General features: G+C 35.6%; 2 pseudogenes; both read right to left on the bottom strand.

Annotated features, from left to right (window-relative positions):
* Positions 1-2,049: 2,049 nt before the first annotated feature.
* On the bottom strand, positions 2,050-2,620 carry LOC124242650 (phenylalanine--tRNA ligase alpha subunit-like; annotated as a pseudogene).
* Positions 2,621-2,660: 40 nt separating this feature from the next.
* LOC124242651 (tubulin beta chain-like) lies at positions 2,661-19,410 on the bottom strand (annotated as a pseudogene).
* Between the last annotated feature and the right edge of the window lie 513 nt (positions 19,411-19,923).

Consider the following 19,923-nt stretch of genomic DNA (forward strand, 5'->3'; position numbering starts at 1 on the left):
ATGCTTGTATTGGAAAAGAAGAAACACCTCAAATCAGTGATCTAAGTTTCAATCTTATGAAACTAGGAAAAGAGGAGTGAACTAAACCAAATTCAGATATAAAGGAGAAAAGAATAAATGGAAAAAATTGATGATACTGAATTCAGTAAATAGAAAAAATCCAAGAATTTCAAAACCAGTTTTTTGAATGTTTTAATAAAATTGATAAATATCTACACAGACTGACCACAAAAACAAAGAAGACACAGATTATCAATACAATGAATGACAAAGAGGATATTATTAGACACCCTACATGTTTTATAAAGGACCATAATGAAATATTATCAACAACTTTACACCCACAAATTCAACAGCCTACATAAAATTGACATAATTCTTTGAAAAAACACAAACTATCAAATCTCTATTAAGAAGCAATATATAACTTGGATTGCCCTATGTTTTTTCAAGAAATGGAATCATATGTAAAAGCTTTTGAGTAAGAAAAAACTCAAACCCAAACAATTCCACTGTTGATATCTACCTAACATTGCACATTTCATATCCTCTTCTAGAAAATATGAGAGGAGGAACTATTTCCCAATTCTTTTCATCAGGCTGGCATTGCCCTAGTACCAGTACTGGACACAAAGATATTACAAGAAAATAAATGTACACATCAATATTCTTAGGAACATAAACTCAAAGGTCCTCCACAAAAAATTAGCAAATGGAATCAGGCAATAAATTACAAGGATAATACATCACAACAAAATTGAATTTATTCCAATAATTCAAGGCAGGTTCAACATCTGTGAGTCATCACATTAACAGACAAGAAGAAAAAGCTCAAGATCTTATCAATAGATGCTGAGAAAGCATTTGGAAAAAAATTACCATCATCAATTTATGATAAACTTGGAATGAAAGGGAACTCCTTCACCTGACAAGAGTATTAATGATCTGCTTTTTTATTTTTTGAGGAAGACTAGTCCTGAGCTAACATCTGCCTCCAATCCTCCTTTTTTTGCTGAGGAAGACTGGCCCTGAGCTAACATCCATGCCCATCTTCCTGTACTTTATATGTGGGACGCCTGCCACAGCATGGCTTTTAAAGTGGTGGGCCACTGGGATCCGAATAGGTGAAATTAATCACTGTGCCACTGGGCTGGCCGGTATAATAACCTACTTTTAACATCATACTTATTGGTGAAGTCCTGTATGCTTTATTCCTAAAATCAAGAAAAAGGCAAGAACACTCTCCTGATTCACATTCAACATTATGCCAGATATGCTAGCCAGTGCAATGATCAAGTGAAAGAAGTTAAAAGCATACGTAATATAAAAGTAGAAATTAGACGTTTTCTATTTATAGATAAAATAACTTCCTGTGTGGAAAATCTGAAAAACTCAGAATTTTTTCTATAATTAATAAGTGAGTTTATCAAGTCTTAGCATACAAAGTCAACATAAAAATATCAGTTTTATTTCTATCTAGTAGGAATGAGCAATTGGAATTAAAAAAGTAAATATCACTTACCATAGCATTAAATAAAATTGAAATATTAGGTAAAAATCTAAGAAAATATTTTCAGGATCTTTATCTTGAAAACTATAAAACATGAATGAAACTAAAACAACAAATAAGTGATGAGATATACCATGTTCTTGGACTGGAAGACAATATTTTTAAGAAACAAATTATCCGCAATTTGATCTGTAGATTCAGAGTAATTTTTAACTAAAATTCCAGCAGGGTTTTTGTAGATATATGCAAGTTGACTCTAAAATTTGTGCGGAAAGACAAAGAAACTTGAATAGATAAAAATGATTTTGAAACTGCAGAATAAATTTATCTCAATTTAAATAATTACTAGAAAGCTACAGTAATCAAGACAGTGTGGAATTGGTGAAAAGACAGATCCATAGATTGATGGAATAGAATTGTCTGGAAATAGACGCCTCCAAATTTAGTCAACTCATTTCTAAACAGAGTTATAAAGTAATGCATTGGATGATTCTCCCTCTCCATTTCCCTTTCTCTCTCTGTATATATATATATTCCATCTATATCTCACAAATTCCATCTATATCTGAAGCCCAGTTCCACGTTCGGGCAGCACAGGGACTGCTGTACACCACCTGCAGATTCACCTGGTGGCCCACCAGCTCCAGGACATTGTTGATGCCATATCTGATCATCATCGGGGGCTCCAGGGACAGACCCTGGGCAATGACCGACAGGTTCTTGGAGAGCCCCACCGCAGCAGCATTTTGGGGCAGAAGAGCCCGGACTTCCCCACTTCCGCCCGCTTTTTCAGACCTCGGTGGTAGCTGAACTCCTTGGCGCTGAGCTCCGCATCGGGGCCGTAGGACAGCCTGAAGCGCAGCAGGTGATGCTGAGCTTGGGGAAGAGCTTCCGCACGCGGCCCGGGAGTGGGCCCAGGGGGAGGCTAGATCTGGTGGAACCGGGCAGGGGCGCGGTGTCCAGGGTGTCGTCCCTGAATCATCCCACAGGTCTGCAGGGTCACGTCGATCAGCAGCTTCCCTTTCCTGAGCTTGCTCCTCTCCTTCTGCCCAGCGTTTCAGCCTGCCCTCTCTGGACCAGCTGTAGGCCCTACCGCCCCTCATCCTCCATGCCAGCAAGAACACAGAGGGCCGGGGGCCTGCGGCCACGCTCATCTCCACGTGGGTCCCCTTGTCGGACAGCACCTGGCTGAAGCCCACATGAGCTCACTGTGGCCACTCCTTCTGGGGGGGGCCCTTCCATAACACCTTGGTCTGGTGGCTGCCCTCCCAAGCAGTCTTCTAGCCCTCAGTGGTAAGCTCCCACCATCTGAAATAATATATGAAATATTGTATATTATGCTGTGGTCAATAAATGTGGCAAACATTTTTAGCCCCAGGGGAGGGTTGTCACAGACAGCTGTTTTCACATAATTAGGAATCCACTTGACGGTTTTTGTTTCAGACATTATCTGCTCTATCTGCTCGTCCAGCTCCTTCATGGATATGCAGCCCTGAGGGTGATGACCATGGTCAGATAGCGGCTGTAGTAGGGGTCACAGGCGGCCATCATGTTCTTGGCCTCTAACACCTGCAGGGGAAGCTCTGGCACCCTCAAGGCCCAGTACTGCTGGCTGGCCCTGCCTGGTCAGTGGGGAGGAGCTGGGCCTGAAGAACTGCAGGCAGAGGAGGGGACCACATTGACAACCAGCTTGCACAGGTCAGCAGTGAGCTGGCTGGGGTTGCGTAGGCAGGTGGTGACCCTACTCATAGTGGCTGACACCAGGTGGTTCAGGTCAGTGTAAGTGGCCATGGTCAGCTTTAAGGTTCTGAAGCAGATGTCATAAAGGCATCATTATCAACGCAATAGGTCTCTGTGCCTTCTACAAGCTGATGGACCAAGAGGGTGGCGTTGTGGGGCTTCATCACCATGTCGCACAACTTGAGGAAGGGTACCACGTTGAATGCGTTCATGATCCATCCAGGTACTCCTCCCAGATCATGCTGATTGGGAAGATACCCATCCCAGATCCAGAGAGTGGGTCAGCTGGAAGCGCTGCAGGCGGTGACAGCTCTCGTCCTCCTCCCTCAAGACATCTTAATAATGCAGAATTATTTGTAGCCCTAAATGAAAAATATAAAACTATAAAATATCTACAAAACATTCTTTTGAGGAGGAATTATAGGAGAAAATTTACTTGACCATGGTTTAGGCAAAGAGATTTTAGACACGACACCAAAAGAATGATCCATAAGGGAAAAAATGATAAATTGAACTTTATTAAAACTAAAGATTATCCTTCCGCAAATGGTACTGTTAAGTGAATGAAAAGACAAGAGATATATTCAAAGAAAATGTTTGTGAATCAAAATTCCAGTTCAGGAATTATTTTGAGAGTATTAAAATTCTCAAAACTCAACAATAGAAAAAGAACCTAATAAACAATATGAGTGAAATATCTGAACACATGTATAATTAAGGAAGGTAGAGATATGTCAAACAATCATATGAAAACATATTCAACATTACTAATCATTAGGGAGTTACAAATTAAAACCTCAATGAGATAACTCTATACATCTATCAAAATGCCAAACACAAGAAAACAAAAACCCATAATAATACTGACAATATCAAGTGGTGCCAATGATGCTATGCACTAGAAATCTCATACATTTCTGTTAGAAATGTAAGACCATATGGCTACATTGGAAAACATTATGGCAGTATTTTATGAAGTTGAATATAATCCTACTTACCATATGACTCAGCAGTATTACTCCAAAACAAAGGAGAAATTATGTTCACACACATAAACAACTGTAAATATAAACAACAATCACCAAAAATTGGAAATGAAACAAATGTCTTTCAACCAATGAATGGATAAACATTGATATAGCTTTAAAAGTAGATGACTCTCAAATATTTAATGTATTTGACCAAGTGAATGAAGTTACACACCAATATTGTATGATTCCATTAATATATAATATTCTGGAAAAGCAAAACCATAAGGATGGAAAATAGGCATGAACCAGGGTTTGGCATGATGGAACTGTTCTGTAAAAGTGTAGTTATGAATATACAGCTCTATGAATTTGTCAAACCCCATGGAACCATACACCACAAAGAGTGATCTCTTTGTGTGTTAGGAAGATTGTTGCTGAGCCAACAATTGTGCCAATCTTCCTCTATTTTATGTGGGATGCCGCCACAGCATAGCTTGATGAGTGGTGCTAGATCTGTGCCGGGTGTCCGAACCTTCGAACCCTGGGCCACCGAGAAGCGGAGCACACGAACTTAACCACTACACCGGCGGGCCAGGCCCAAAAGTGATTTTTAATATACAGAAGTTTAAAAAAATCAAGATGATGAGATAGATGGAGTGTGATAAAATAACTGAACTACACTTGGGTCGCATAACCATACTGAAGAGAATGGGGATAAAAGCAGCTGTTCTAAATAGCTTTGGAAAACAGTGTTTTGATTAGATAGTGTAAGGGTAAATATATAAAGAAATGTATCCAGACACTCTACTCTAGTTGGTGAACGTGTTTCTCCTTTGGACATGGCTAAACCAATCTAAAACTACTTCATTTTTATGGGGAAGTTAAACAAATAAGGAAATTTTTTGTACATAATGAGAGTCAAGTTTCTCCCCATTGGGGAAAAAAGTCATAAATAAATGGGGAATACTAGAATAAACCCTGTGTTTCTGGATTGGAGTAAGTATCAGTATAGACATATAGATGATAGATAGACAGATAGATGACAGATTGTGTACATATATACAGCATACATAATTATAGATTTGTGTTTATCCAAGAATTGGCAAATACATATTCTTAGATCTGTTCATGGAGAGAAACTAGAGGAGCAGCAATAAGCACACCTAGTGACCAGATCTTGGCTTTTAAATATAATTTTCCAATAAAAAGATCCAGGGTTCCTTGGTGAGGTTGTTGATTTCAGGACTGTAGTGAGAAAAATACGATATTAGCCTAGAGCATCTAGTGGTATCAGAGACCAAAGATATTTATTAAAAAATAGATAAGGGCATGTTAAAAGCACATAGGAGCCAACTTGAAAGAGCTCCCAATGGACAAAGTTGGAACAACTTGAGTGACAAAATAAGGAATGCCAGAATAGGATTATAACCCCCACATAAAATAAATATCCATGGGTCCATTTGGCTGTAAATAACCGAACAAATAAATGGGGTAAAGGACATCTCTTCCTTATAGAAGAATAGATATAGAAGGAGTGAGGGATATGGAAAATCATCAAAAGAACATCCTAGAAATAATTGTTGCACGCAAGACCCTTTAACAGGTGATAAAATTAGTGAACATTTAAGCCGAAGTGGTTGTATTTCTCAAAATGTCTACCCCAATTATTTAGTAATTGCAAAAGGAATAATAGTGACTTTACAGTGCAGAATCTTGAAAGACACACTCTTCACCAAGGTAAGGTAACAGTAATATTTATCGATATAATGCATACCCTAACATGGTGCACTGAGAAAGGACCATCTCTCCTGTGGTACCCCTCCGCAAAATGCGTAATCTCAGTATACTCATGAGAAAATATCAGAAAAAACTCAAATTGAAGGACATTGTAAAAATAAACTGGCCATTATCCTTCAAAATGTTCAAATTCTTGAAATACAAGAAAAGACTGAGGAACTTTCACAGGCTGGAGGAGAATAAAGAGATATAACCATTAAATGCAAGATGAAATGATGGATTGAATCCTGGAACAGAAAAAGTCTACTAGTGAGGGGAAAAAGAAAGACAAAATGTGAACAAATTCCACTGTTTAATTAATAGCACTGTAACAAAGTCAGTTTCGTAGTTTCGTTAATAGCTCTGCACCAAAGTTAATGTCTTAGTTTTGACAATCATCCTATAATATGTAAGATAAATATTCGCAAAGGGAAACCGGGAGAAGGAAGTAGTAGAACTGTCTGTATTATTTTGCAACTCTAAGTCTAAAATCATGATTAATTTTTTTAATTTTTCAAGTTTGGTAAGGTAACATTGAGAAAATTTTCCCGAACCAAGAGCAAAAATCAATGATTATGAAAAATATCACAGAAAATTGATAGATATAAAATATCAATCCAAGTAGGACCAACAATCAAAAAGATTGAAACATAGAAAATAATAACAGAAATATTAGAAATAAATTATCAGAACTCAGAAGCAATATGAGCCATTAGATTAAATGTGTCCATTAAATGACTCCCAAAATAAATGTTACAATCTCTTTTCCTAAACACAAGCACTGGATTTTCAAATCACATGGACAAAGAGAAGCTTTAAAAAATAAAAGCATGAAAAGAACAACAGCAAATACAGGCAATGCCAGACTTCTCCTTGAAAATATTTCATGGTACGCACAAAATATATAAATTTGCCCAGAATTTTGACAGAAGTTAATTTTGAACCCAAATAACATAACTAGCAAAACTTAAAGCCAGAAGAAAAAAAAAGATATTTGTAGACATGCAAGGTCTTAGAGTATCTGTTATCTATCATTTCCAGAAAAAGAGATTGCTTGAACATATGCTCCAGCAAAATGGAAAAGGAATCGAGAAAATCAGAAATGAAGAACAGGAATTCCCACGGAAAGCATTCCAGGAACAAATGGCAAGCCCTTTAGAAAGCAGTCAATGTTATATAGACCATTAACCAAGTACTATGACAACGAATCTGGAAAATGACATGGATGTCACAAGAGTATTTTATGCTGCTTCTGTCAAACCTGAAAAGTCAAAAGTAACTAAACTCCAGAAAAAACAAAAGTTGCACAAAACTTATAATCCAAATTGAAGCAAAATGAAAATGCAACTCGAGTTTTAGTATAAGAAAGTGTAATACATTTATTCTTAAGATAAATAAATAAAGAGGATGAGAGGAAACCTTTGGAGGTGATGGATGTGTTTACGGCATTGACTGTGGTGATGATTTGACAAGTGTATACTTACCTTCAAACTCATCAAGTTGTATACATTAAATATGTACAGCTTTTTGTATGTTAATCACACCTCAATAAAGTGATTAAAAAAAAAGAAAATGTGATACATTTAACCTAAAAATACATTGGTCTTTTTCTTTAAACTTCCCAGTTTTTGTGCTGAAATTAGATTTTCTTCTCTATACTGTTCTTTCTTCTCTGTGCACAGTCCAGTTACGTGACAAATAATATTTACATGAACAATGTAAATGCCATTTCTTTCAATATTGTTTAAATATTAGAATCAAACTGTGACAAAACATGGGTATTTTCATTTTTATTAGAGGACAAAGTTTAAATATGATAAACATTATCAATGAAATTTTAGTAGTCTGAATATCTAAAGTTGGAAGGCAGAGTTGGGGAGAATTCAAGTAGGTAAATGTATTAGTATTAGTAGGTATTAGTATTTTTTATCTTACATGAGGATATCTGTCTTCATTTAGAGAGATAAGAAATAGAGATTTAAATAGATTATTTAAAATTAAAAGATAAATATATGGAAAAAACTAAAAATCGTTTAATGACAAAAGGTGGGAAAAGGTAAAAAAAGTGCCCTCAGGCAAAATTCCTCATATTTCAGAGAAGGAAATAAATAGAAAGAATCTCGAGTTAATAATTCAAGAAGGAAATTTTAAAAATATCTTTTAGAATTTCATTTAAAATTACCAGAACTAAAATGGAAACTATTAAATGTTAAATCAAGGGAGTATTACAGGAATTGGGTTTGAGTAATTTTAATTTTGAGTTAATATTATAGTGATTTGAATTTTTTTCTTGTTTAATGTGTACATGAATTATTTAATACATAGCATTTTACTATAACATTTTGTAAAGTAAATTCAAATTTTCATAGGATGAGTTTTCAGCAGAAAAATATAATCTCTGTTAGGTACACCATTTATTTTAAAACTGCTTGAGCTATGGTTTTCTTATGAAAAACAATATTGACAAGAATGGCTGTAGAATATATGAAAATAGTGGTATAAGATACAGGAAAATATATATAAAGAAAAACTAAGTGGGATTTATCCATAAAATTTTGGATATATTCTGTGATAAAATTCTTGCTAGTCTTCAGAGTGGCAGTTATCTACAGCATTAAAAATATTTAGGCAATTTATTTTGCTATTAACTTAGTTGTTATAACTAAGATGATTTAAATTTAATTTATAATGGTAAGAGACGATGTAAATTTAGATATTTCATCGGTAACATAAAGGAAAAGTAACACATCAGATTTGGTGATCTTTTAATTAATTACTTAAAATTTAATATCTTTTCCAATTGCAGAAATTAAATAATTGAAATTCACACAAAGTAAAGAAAATCTAGTTAGAAAAAATAAATCAATTCAATGTCACAGATTTCTTTGTCATACTTATAAAATTCAATAAGACAAAGCTTCTTTATCTAATTTTTGTAAAATTGAGTAGACATATACACATAGGATATTTATTCATTAAAAATATACAAACTCGTTCATGTCATTGTGAAATACGTTCCATTTTCATCTCTTTAGAGTTCTCTGCATGAGGCCTGATGGCAATGAACTAAGGCCAAACAAATTACACTGAACAGAACAAGGGCAAGATATGAACAGACGTTTGATGGGGATATTTTCTTTCCAAATATTCCTTGGTGAGTAGTCCTGTAAAAGCAGATGGTGAACTGTGCTTACAGAGAACTGGGGATTTTATGAGTAAAGTATGGTACAATGAGTCGAGTTGTTGTTCTTCCTATAAATGAAAAGAGATTAGTTCACGTCTCTGATGAATAAGATAGCATACCATATACAATTAGATTTACATTTTTGTTTTTTCAATTAATGCTTATTCAGAGCCTACTAGATGACTAGATTCTGTCTTAAGTGCTGACAACATTATTAGTGAACAAAACTCTGACAGTCTGCAACCTAGGATGGGGTAGCACAGAAAATAAACAATTAAGCATATAAATCAATTATAAACAGTGAAGTAGATAAATCAATTAATTACAGGTAAAGAGAAACACGTGATGACATATTTCATAAATGTTATGAGGAAAACAAATAGTGTGCTGAAATAGTGAATAATAAGGTCAAGCTTCTACACTGGTGGCCAGGTAAGGCTTTCCTGATGTTATAATATTTAATTTGAACCATGAAAAATGGAGACAAGTTAGTAATATAAAAAATGAGGTGATTCAGGTGAACAGGAGATGAATTTTAGGCAGAGGGACAACATATGAAAAGCTCTGCAGTGAGAAATAGGATGGCATTTTTTTATCTAGTAAAAGAAGTTGAGGGTCAGAAAATAACAGTTTTGTATGTTTAAACGAAATACACGAACAGCTGTGCAGAGTGTGTGTTTGCATCATAAATATGGAGAGCAGTTTATAATCAGAGTGTTTCTATTAAGATTTTGCCATCTTTGGATTCTTAGTTTATTTATTCTTACTTTGAATATACTCGACCACACCACCATTTCTCTTTCTTATCCTCTCTTAATCATGGAGTATATCTGATTTTTGTACCTGTCATTCATTTTACAACAATAGGAACAGAAGGAACCTTTCGTTTTAATCAGACATCTTTTAAATTTGCTCTAAATGTCATCGTCAGGACATTGGTGTATTTATAGAGCAATTACTTGGTGCCTAATACTTTGCAAAATGCCATGGATATAAGTGTAGTATAGAAAAATCTTTAAGAACTAGAAGGAAAGGGAGAGCCAAAGAACAAAAATCACGGATTCACTACTGCCTTAGGTGTTACTATAGTGAAATTTAATAGAGGCCAGGCATTCATCCTGATGTTAGGGGATCTTTGTGCTTTGTCCAAGGGAGTTAGAGAACAGGAATGGGAGATGAGAGGTAAAAATCAGCGAACACTTCTATGTCAGGCAATATGACAGATTAGGTGTTTTCAAAATGTTACCACTGAAAACAGAGATAAAGGATGAATAAGTAAATCTTGTTTAAATTCTCAAGAAATTAAACAAGAAACAGAGAGACCAAAATCTAAGTCGAGTCTGCAAACCTGTGTGATAAGTGGTCCTTTAAAGCTTCATATACCCTGGGGGGATTTGCTGATGTCAATAACCACAAGTCACTTGAAGAACCTGTAGACAAGACTTAAGCTTACAAAAGGTCTCCAGCTGGGACTGAGCATCTTCCAAGAAGCCAAAAGGATCAAAGACCACACTTTCACCTTTTTTTTTTATGGCTGAGTAGTATTCCTATATATATATATATATATATTTACACACACCACATCTTCTTTATCCATTCGTTCATTGATGGGCACTTAGATTGTTTCCAAGTTAACTATTGTGAATAAAGCTGCAATGAACATAAGCATGCATATATCTTTTTGAGTTAGTGTTTTCATGTTCTTTGGCTAAATACCCAGAAGTGGAAGACCCGGATAGTATGGTAGCTCTATTTTTACTGTTTTGAGGAATCTCCATACTGTTTTCCATAGTGGCTGTGTGGAAGGACCTGGAAGGTATTATGCTTAGAGAAATAAAGCAGATGGAGAAAGCCAAATACCATATGATTTCACTTATATGTGGAAGATAAAACAACAACAAACACATAGATATGGAGGTTACCAGAGGGGAAGGCAGGTGGGTGGAAGGCTAAAGGGGTAAAGATAATTTGTACAGTGAGGGCTGGCAATTAGACTTTTGACAGTGTAGTCTCTATAGAAGTCTAAATATAGTGATGTAAACCTGAAATTTATATAATGTTATAAACTAATGTTACTTCAATAAAAAGTAAATAATAAAAGGAAAGGACCACACTGTCAGTAGGTGGAAGACTCATTTGGAAGAAGCTTGAGCAGTGGATAGAAGATGGAAAAACCACAAAAAGGATGTCTGCTTTTATAAAGTACTGTGGTCCTACTGATTCTTAGAGCCTGAGACCTTATTGAGTAGTGAAGATGATAGTTTCTCCTGCTTATGTACAGGGAGATTGTCTTTTGAATCCATAGTGTCCTACCTATTATAACTAGTTATTGCTGTGTAGAAAAATAAATAAATTAACCCCCAAACTGGAAAATGGCAGTATTTATTCTCTGGCTGTGACGATTTTAGTGATTTGACTTAGGTCACAAGCAGTGGTCCCCTTTGCTGCCCTGTTTCCTTGCTGATGTGAAGGTGGCTCATGCTCACTCAAAACGTTTCAGAAAATGAAATTTTAGTTTTATAGTCTTGCAAAGCAAAATTTGGTGCTGGAACTGGAAAAAAAGACAGTACGGAAATGAGACAACAAATTTGCGTAATGTCCATAAATTAAGATCATTTATTTCACAGACATGAGTTTTGAAACATTTAGACATTATTGACAACATTCTTTGGGAACATGTAACATCACAAAAGCCTAGAAGTATATATCTAGGTCTCGAAGTATATACAAGCAAAACAATGTAATTTTTTAAAAACATTATTTTTCAATCATATATTTCAGAAAGAATTTTTTTCTTAAATAATTAAAATATAAAATGTAACTTTAATTGCATGGAGCTTTTTCAATTTTGGTTTATCTTAACTTTTGATTAAGATGCTAATAAAACAAATCTGTTTGTAGAGAAATAATCATGTTTCAGTGTTTTACCATGAAGGATATTTTTTCAATTATTCCATCATATTAATTCCCCAAAACAGCAATATATCCTATTAATAAAGTCAAAGTGAAAGATCAAAGATGAAAAGGAAGATGAGACTGCTGTGAATGGTCACTTGACCTGGTTTTCTTATTATCGTTCTGAAAGCCATCGGTTAGTACATGTGCTGAGCAATCTGTATTTGATATTAGTTATAATTTTATATAGAGTCTACTTCCTATCACCAATTGGTGTGTTTTTCAGAAGGTGCAATGTTATTCAATCTAGATTACACAGGTTTGAATGAAGCCTAAACAGAGAATGTGAAGGGTCAAATTTTCCTTCTGATCATCAAGGACCGGAAATGGTTGCCATGTTTTGTATGCAAAATTAAAAAGTGATTTCAAACCGAAATCTGTCATTGCTATCATCTGAACACTTTGCCAGTTTGAAAGCTGGGAAAGTATTGGCGTGATTGAAGCTGAGAATAGGAATTATCTTCAAACCTGCATTTTATAATTCATTCATTCTTCAATTAGAGAAACAGAGAACTGAAGAGTTTTCTCAATGCCGCAAAATTGGTTAGTTAAGACAGCTGGGATGATTTTCATTCCAGAGACTTCGTTACCCTGTTATGCTTCTTTCTAGGCCCCAATGTGTGCCCAGTATAAAGTTTGGTCATTCCTCACAGGTTCTCAAGGTTTGCCATGTTAGAATGTGTATGTTTCAGCAAAGTAATTTTTCCATAAAATTGTGCCAAGAAACTTGAATAACCTAGCATAAAATAGTTCAGTGGTAACTATAGCTAACATCCTTTTTCATCACTTAAATGATGTTTAGGCCTGTAAAAAGTGTTTTCAGGCTATATAAAGATTTACAGTGGGGTGACTGAGAAATCTAAACCTGCTCTAGTTGTCAATTCCAACTTCTAAAGCACTTGTGTGTGTCACAAAGAGCCTTGATTTATACGGGTCTCACGAGGAAACCTGGTTAATAAGGAGCCAGCTAGTCCTCCAGAAAGCATATTTACTCAAGTGCACTTCTCTTTCATGTATAGGTGTGGAAAATAGATTGTAACACTGCACTTAAATATCTATTGTGTATTACAGAGTGAGCAGAGCAAGGCCAGGTTAGAAATTTGCTGTGAAGCACATTGAGACAGTATGGTGCATGGTATAAAAGATAGTGGGAAATCATAATTGCAGGCGAAACCATTTGGCCTACTGAAATTGGATTTGGAGAGAGGGATTTTTAGGGGAAAAAAAACCCTTTTACCATTTAAAATAGAAGCAGAGTTTCAGAGTATAAAAGACTTCTGTGCTGAAGCTATCAACATATAATGGAAGAAGGTCCTTAGGGATCCACTAAAATGTGAGTACAGTGTGCAGGTGGAGCTGTGGACGCCAAAGGAAGGGGGGCTCAAATCTTCCATTGAGTTTAGAAACAAAGTTATGAGATTGATGTCAGCATAAAGATCTGTTTTAATAAGATAATGGCAGCCCAGGAATTTATTGTATATGCTTGCCTTGAATTTGTCACTGAAAGAGAAGTAAGTGGAATCAGTGTTGTCTTGAGTAGAAAGAGTCTGGAGTCAATAATGCCCTGAAAACCTTGGTAATTTTGAGAAAATTGAATACAAACAGTAAAGAAGTGATGTGTTAGAGAGTTTTTGACGAAAATTTGATAGTACTTACTGCCCAATGCAACACAGAGAATGAAGTTCTAAATTGATACTCTCTCTTTCAAAATTTCTGATGTTTTTACTTATCACAAAATTATTTTTTACTGCTATGAAGCTATCAACAGCATTTTTCTCTTGTTTTCAATCCATGCCTGATTTTAAGTCTTTTCCAACACTTCCATGATCATTCTCATCATTAATCTAACCTGTCTCCATTCTCTACACTTGTAATGTTCCCAACTTCAAACCACCCACCTATATAAGTCCAACTTTCTACTTCGTCTGCTCTAACACTAAATTCCTAAACACTGCTGGAGGAAAACACACAGTTGTTCACATAAGCACCAATACTTATTTGTAGTCTTGGCTGTCATTCACTACCACTTCCCAAGCCTTCCTAGGGGTCCTGGCCAGCAACTTTTCTCAACTAGCCAATTTTTCACACTCACACCAAGCTCACTTTTAGCACCTCTGCTGTGTTTCTTCACACACACACACAAACATAGACACACATATACACAAGCACACACTCTAACAAATTGAGACCATCATCCAGGAATTCCCTCTATTTTCTGCCCAGACCAAATTTTACAGATTCACAATTTTGCTTTTCTCTTTTTTGCAAGTGTAGTTATTTAAAATAGACACTCCCAACTGTGTACTTCTACTTATGACTTTCCTTTTTCTCAGTGGCTTGGTGCTATCAGTAATCACTATGATTTCTACTAAACTTCACAATGTAATTTTGCTCTCTGGCTCCTTAAATATGGATACTATGCATACTTTTGCATATAAGTAGTTTTTTTTTCCAATTATTCCTTACCTTTGCTAGCTCAATTTTTATCTCTGTATATCACCTTTGCATGCCACCCTTATTATATTCACTTTGGTTTTCTCCTCTCTTTCCCTTTCTTTATTAAATTTACCCTCCCTAGGTTAACTCATCCATGTTTGTGATTTCTAATCAACAATTAAGTCCTGATGACACTCAAATTTTATAAGCATGCCAAACTTCTCGTCAATTTTACAGAAGATTATAGCCAATTGCTCACTGGATATCAGTTGCCTTCAGTTTAACAATCTTACATTGAACTCAAAATATCTAGCCTCCTACCTTAAGCATAACAGCCAATCTGCTCTTGTATTCTCCATAATACTGAATGACATCCTTCTCTACTAAGTTGCTTGGGTACAGAGTAATTGAATTTCCATTTATTATCTCTACTCTCACACACAATTTATGTCCATGTTTTGTTGACACCACAACCTAAATATTCTTCATTCCCTTCTTTCTTCTCTTTTTGACCCTGATCATCCCTACTCCCTTCCTCCCCTTCTCTCTGTCTCCAGGCTACTCTAACAGTTTCTTACCTAATCCCCAGGACTTCCATCTTTCCTCCATTTAATGCATTTTAAGTGTTGCGTTAGATTTTTCTTCCTCTAAAACATAAATCTCATCACACTATTCTAATGTTTAAAGCTCTTTGCTGACTCCCTCTATTCTTCAGAATTAAAGTCAAATCCCAGAGCAGAAACACCTCATTTCCCTCCCCACACACCCTTTCAGCCTCATTTCATGCCTGTCTTGTCTATGAGTATTAGTTCTGCAAAATAAAAAGCCCAATGCTTTCTTGAGGCTCTTAGTTCTTAAATACTCTGCTCCATTTTCCAGAGTCATCACTTCTCTTTCCTCTTTTTCCTTTTCTTACCTTCTCAAACAGCCTTTCTTTAAAATAAAAGACTTAGAGATTTTTTTAATTAGGTGTCTTTCTTCTGGTTTCTGATTCTGTGTTTATGTAACACCCAATACTGTATAACAAGCTCTCTATTAAAGATTATTTTTATTTTCTGTATTCCATATTTGTCTGAACTCAGAAACCAAACATGAGTTATCTTTTATTCCCAAAGCCTGGTATATTTATAGTACGTTATTTGCACCAAGTAAGATTTAATCAACTGAATGAATGACAGAAAAGACTTAGGTAAATTAAGAAAGGATAGCAACATGGAAAAGTTAGAGGGAGAGAAAAAAGTGGCTTGAAAGCACTAAAATTGTAATGAGTCAGAAGAGTCTCCATGAACCCTCAATTGCCAAAAGTTACAAAGCACAGTGAGACCTGTGGCCTAGTGGTTAAGTTCGTGCACTCTGCTTCTGCCACCCAGTGTTGACAGGTCCAGATCTCGGGAGCGGACCTAAACACTGCTCCTTAAGCCATGCTTGGTGGTGTCCCACATACAAAATAGAGGACGATTGCCATAGACGTTAGCTCAGGGACAATCCTCTTCAAGCAAAAAGAGGAAGATTGGCAATAGATGTTAGCTCAGGGCCAATCTTCTTCTTCAAAAAAAGAAGGTTACAAAGGGAAAAATTAAATAATAAAGAAATTTTACACTTATCAATCCTACTGCACATTTTTAATACAAATATCCGCTTGAATGAAAAAGAAGCAAAAATTAGTGGTTTTTATAAAGCATAACATAATAGGTCTTTGCTTATGTGGTAAATTTCTGTGGATATTTAAGTGATTGACATCTAGTGAAACAAAGGTCTAAAATTATTATTTTCCTTTACTCCTTTTATATTAATTTGCACAATTCTTACCAATTTATTTTTTGTTTTGAATTGGGTATTTCAAATGAGTAACATCTGCTTTCTTGTTTCATTAAAAAAGTACTATATCTGAAATTGTTCACGTTCAAACTGCCTAATGAGAAGGAATTGAAAATAAAAGTAATTACTGTTAAATAGCTGAATCAGTTCACCAGAGGCTAATTTGACTATTGCCTAGAGATTAATAACTCCCACTATGTACTTTTCCAAACTGCAAATGACTGAAGTTAATCTTTATTCATATAATACCTTATTTTTTATTTTTAATTTTTTGTGAGGAAGACTGGCCCTGAGCTAATATCTGTTGTCAATCTTCCTCTTTTTGCTTGAGGAAGATTGTCACTGAGCTAACATCTGTGCCAATCTTCCTCTATTTTGTATGTGGGATGCCACCACAGCATGGCTTGATGAGCAGTGCTAGGTCAGTACCAGGGATCTGAACCTGCAAGCCTCAGGCCACTGAAGTGGAGCACAAGAACTTAACCGCTACACCACTGGGCTGGCCCTGAGTACCTTATTTTTGTTCAGATTATTTCTTTTGATGCTATAAAATATAACAATATAGAAAATCACAGGGGGTTATATTTGAAAGATTTTTAAAATCATCCATTTTTCTAAGTATTTATTGAATATACAATGTATATTAGAATCATATAAAGTCCAAAAGTAATTTACTCGAAACTTTTTATTTCATTCACTCATTCAGTCATGCTTTTAATTAATGTTTTTTAAGTTTCTACTTTGTTTCAGATATTGTTCTAGGCATGAGGGATTCAATAGGAAGAAAAAAACACAAACAGAAACTAAAGAAAGAAACCCAAAGTGATCCTTATGGAGCTGTACAATTTGTTATCGGTATAAACTATTTCCCTTACGTTAACAACAATATTCTAGAAAAAGAGTATCTGATTCTATGCAGATGACAATGGATAGCTCACTAATTTTATTATTGTATTACTTTGATAAAAAGATACAGAGAGCAACCATCTGATTCTCTACTGTTCAATATTTAGAAGACGTAAAGCATAAACACATTCCTGTTATGCATGATAATCCTTTAAATCTTTGAAGACAAAACTTGCATTCCTCCCATATATTTATAACCAATGGTGGAGAATCAGATTTTGGCTCACTTTTATTAAAGTAGTACAATAATAAAATTAAATAGTGAGCTTTCCTTCAGCACTGCTCTGATTTAAATGCAGAGCTTACCTGTATTTCTCTAACATTCTGTCATTCATCTTCTTTAATATGCCAACCTGCCAAAAGTATTTTGAATCATGGTTGTACAAGTTATCAAATTAGTTATTCTTTTCTTCTGTATTCCTATAAACTAGAAGCTTGAATAGTTGTCTTTTTTATGTTTAAGATACTACTTTAGATGACAAAAGGCATAGTCCTACAGGCACAATCTGTGCCTCACTTCTTTGCCTGATGGAATCCTATACCTCCTTAAAGATTCTATTCAAATGCCATAATTGCAACCTCCTTTTTTTTGGTGTGCAAGATTGGCCCAGAGCTAACATCTGTTACCGATCGTCCTCTTTTTGCTTGAGGAAGATTGGCCCTGAGCTAACACCTGTGCCAGTCTTCTATTTTTCGTATGTGGGATGTCGCCACAGAATGGCTCGAGGAGCAGTGTGTAGTTCTGCACCCAGGATCCAAACCCGCAAACCCCAGGCTGCCAAAAAGAAGTGCACAAATTTAACCACTATACCACCAGGATGGTGCCGCGATCTCTTTTTTATTTTGTACCTCCTTACTATTTTGGCAACATCTGAAAAAAGTTATATATATTGACACATACATACACACATACACACACGTATATTATATATATATATATGTATGTATAAATAATACCTTTAGTTTTATTTTTTCTTCAAAGCCTTATTTCATATTTAATGCTAAAATGATATTTGGCCTATCTTATGCCTAATTACCACAAACTGCAAATTGAAAGACTAAGTGACTGTATTTCTAATGCGTTTCCACATCAGCTTTTATGTTATCCATTACTTATCTCTCTATTTTCTCTTCTCTTTGGGAGCTTAAATTTTGGAAGTAAATATATTTCATTCTGTTACTATTTGCACCAGAGCCAAAATTAACCCATAGAGTTAGTAGGCAGATTTCAAACTATAATCAGTGCCAACCTTGAAATTCCCAGTGAGTAAGCATGTGTTATCGATATTATCTAACTCAATAGGTAATTTTCCTGCTAATAAATAGGTTTTTTTGCTTCTGCTTGGAAGGAAAATAATATCAGGCTATGAATTTCATAATTATTGTAAAAAAAGCCCTTTTCCATTAAAATTCATGTCATCCACATTTCTGGTGTTTCTGCTGCTACTAAAATAAGGAAGTGGTGTCCAATGTAATATTCATTGCCACATGCACGCTTAGTCCCATGTCCTTGACCCTGTTTGTGGTGCAGCTGTTTGCTTTCAGAGATTATGAGTGCACCTGTCCTCGCTTTGTGTTCAGACTGTGACTGGTTTTGAGATGAGATGAACACACATAAGTATGCAGATGTAGGACTGTTCTGTGCTATGGATGGATTCCTTTGTGTGGCCAACAGTTGACTAATCTGTCCATAAAGCAAAGTTACACTTCCACATATCTATAAAGAACCTATCCATGTTTTACTTTGCCCAAAGAATAGAAATATCCATATTTTCATTGTGTCATCGTACCCAGTATTTAGAGGATTATTATTTTTATGTGAATTGGCTTTCAATTGTCATTAAAATATTTTGGCTCAAAATTTCATTGGGATGATGCTAAATGACTAGAACAGGATTTGTAAAGGTTAGTATTTGGAAATTGAATGACATGTTCAGACAGGAGAAAAATGTGACCAGCAAAATAATACCTAACAATAACTTTAATCTGATTACAATTACTTCACTGTCCTTGCTGTTGTTGTTGTCAGTGCCATCGGGTCGATTCTGACTCCTAGTTGACCCTGTGTACTGCAGAGCAGAACCCTGCGCAGTCTTCTTGTGCCATCCTCTCATCTTCTGGGACTGTATCAAACAATGCTCTGCTGCTATTCATAGGGTTTTCATGGCCAATGTTTTTGGAAGTGGGTGGCCACGTCCTTTTCCTAGTCTGTCTTAGTCTGGAAGCTCCACTGAAATCTGTCCACCATGGGTGGCCCTGCTAGTATTAGAAATAGTGGTGACATAGCTTTCAGCATCACAGCAACAGCAGTCACCAAAGCATAACAACCGACAGACAGGTGGTGTGTTTCCCTGACTGGCAAACGAACCCGGGCCAAGGCGGTGAGAGTGTGGACTCTTAACCACTAGACCACCAGGGCTGGCTCCATTTCACTATTTATCTTTTGGGAAACTTTTTTTTTTTCAGTAGAAATATTTCACAAAATATAAATGGACATTTTCTACATGAAAGGTTCATAAGTAAAAATAAAAATGCCCAAGATTGATAGAGCTACTCACATTAGTGACTGCGAAGGAAGTGATCAGGTCTGGTGGGTCCTGCCATAAGGGGATGCATCACTAAGTAGA

The sequence above is a fragment of the Equus quagga genome, chromosome 7 (assembly GCF_021613505.1).
Source record: "Equus quagga isolate Etosha38 chromosome 7, UCLA_HA_Equagga_1.0, whole genome shotgun sequence".
Classification (NCBI taxonomy): Eukaryota; Metazoa; Chordata; class Mammalia; order Perissodactyla; family Equidae; genus Equus; species Equus quagga.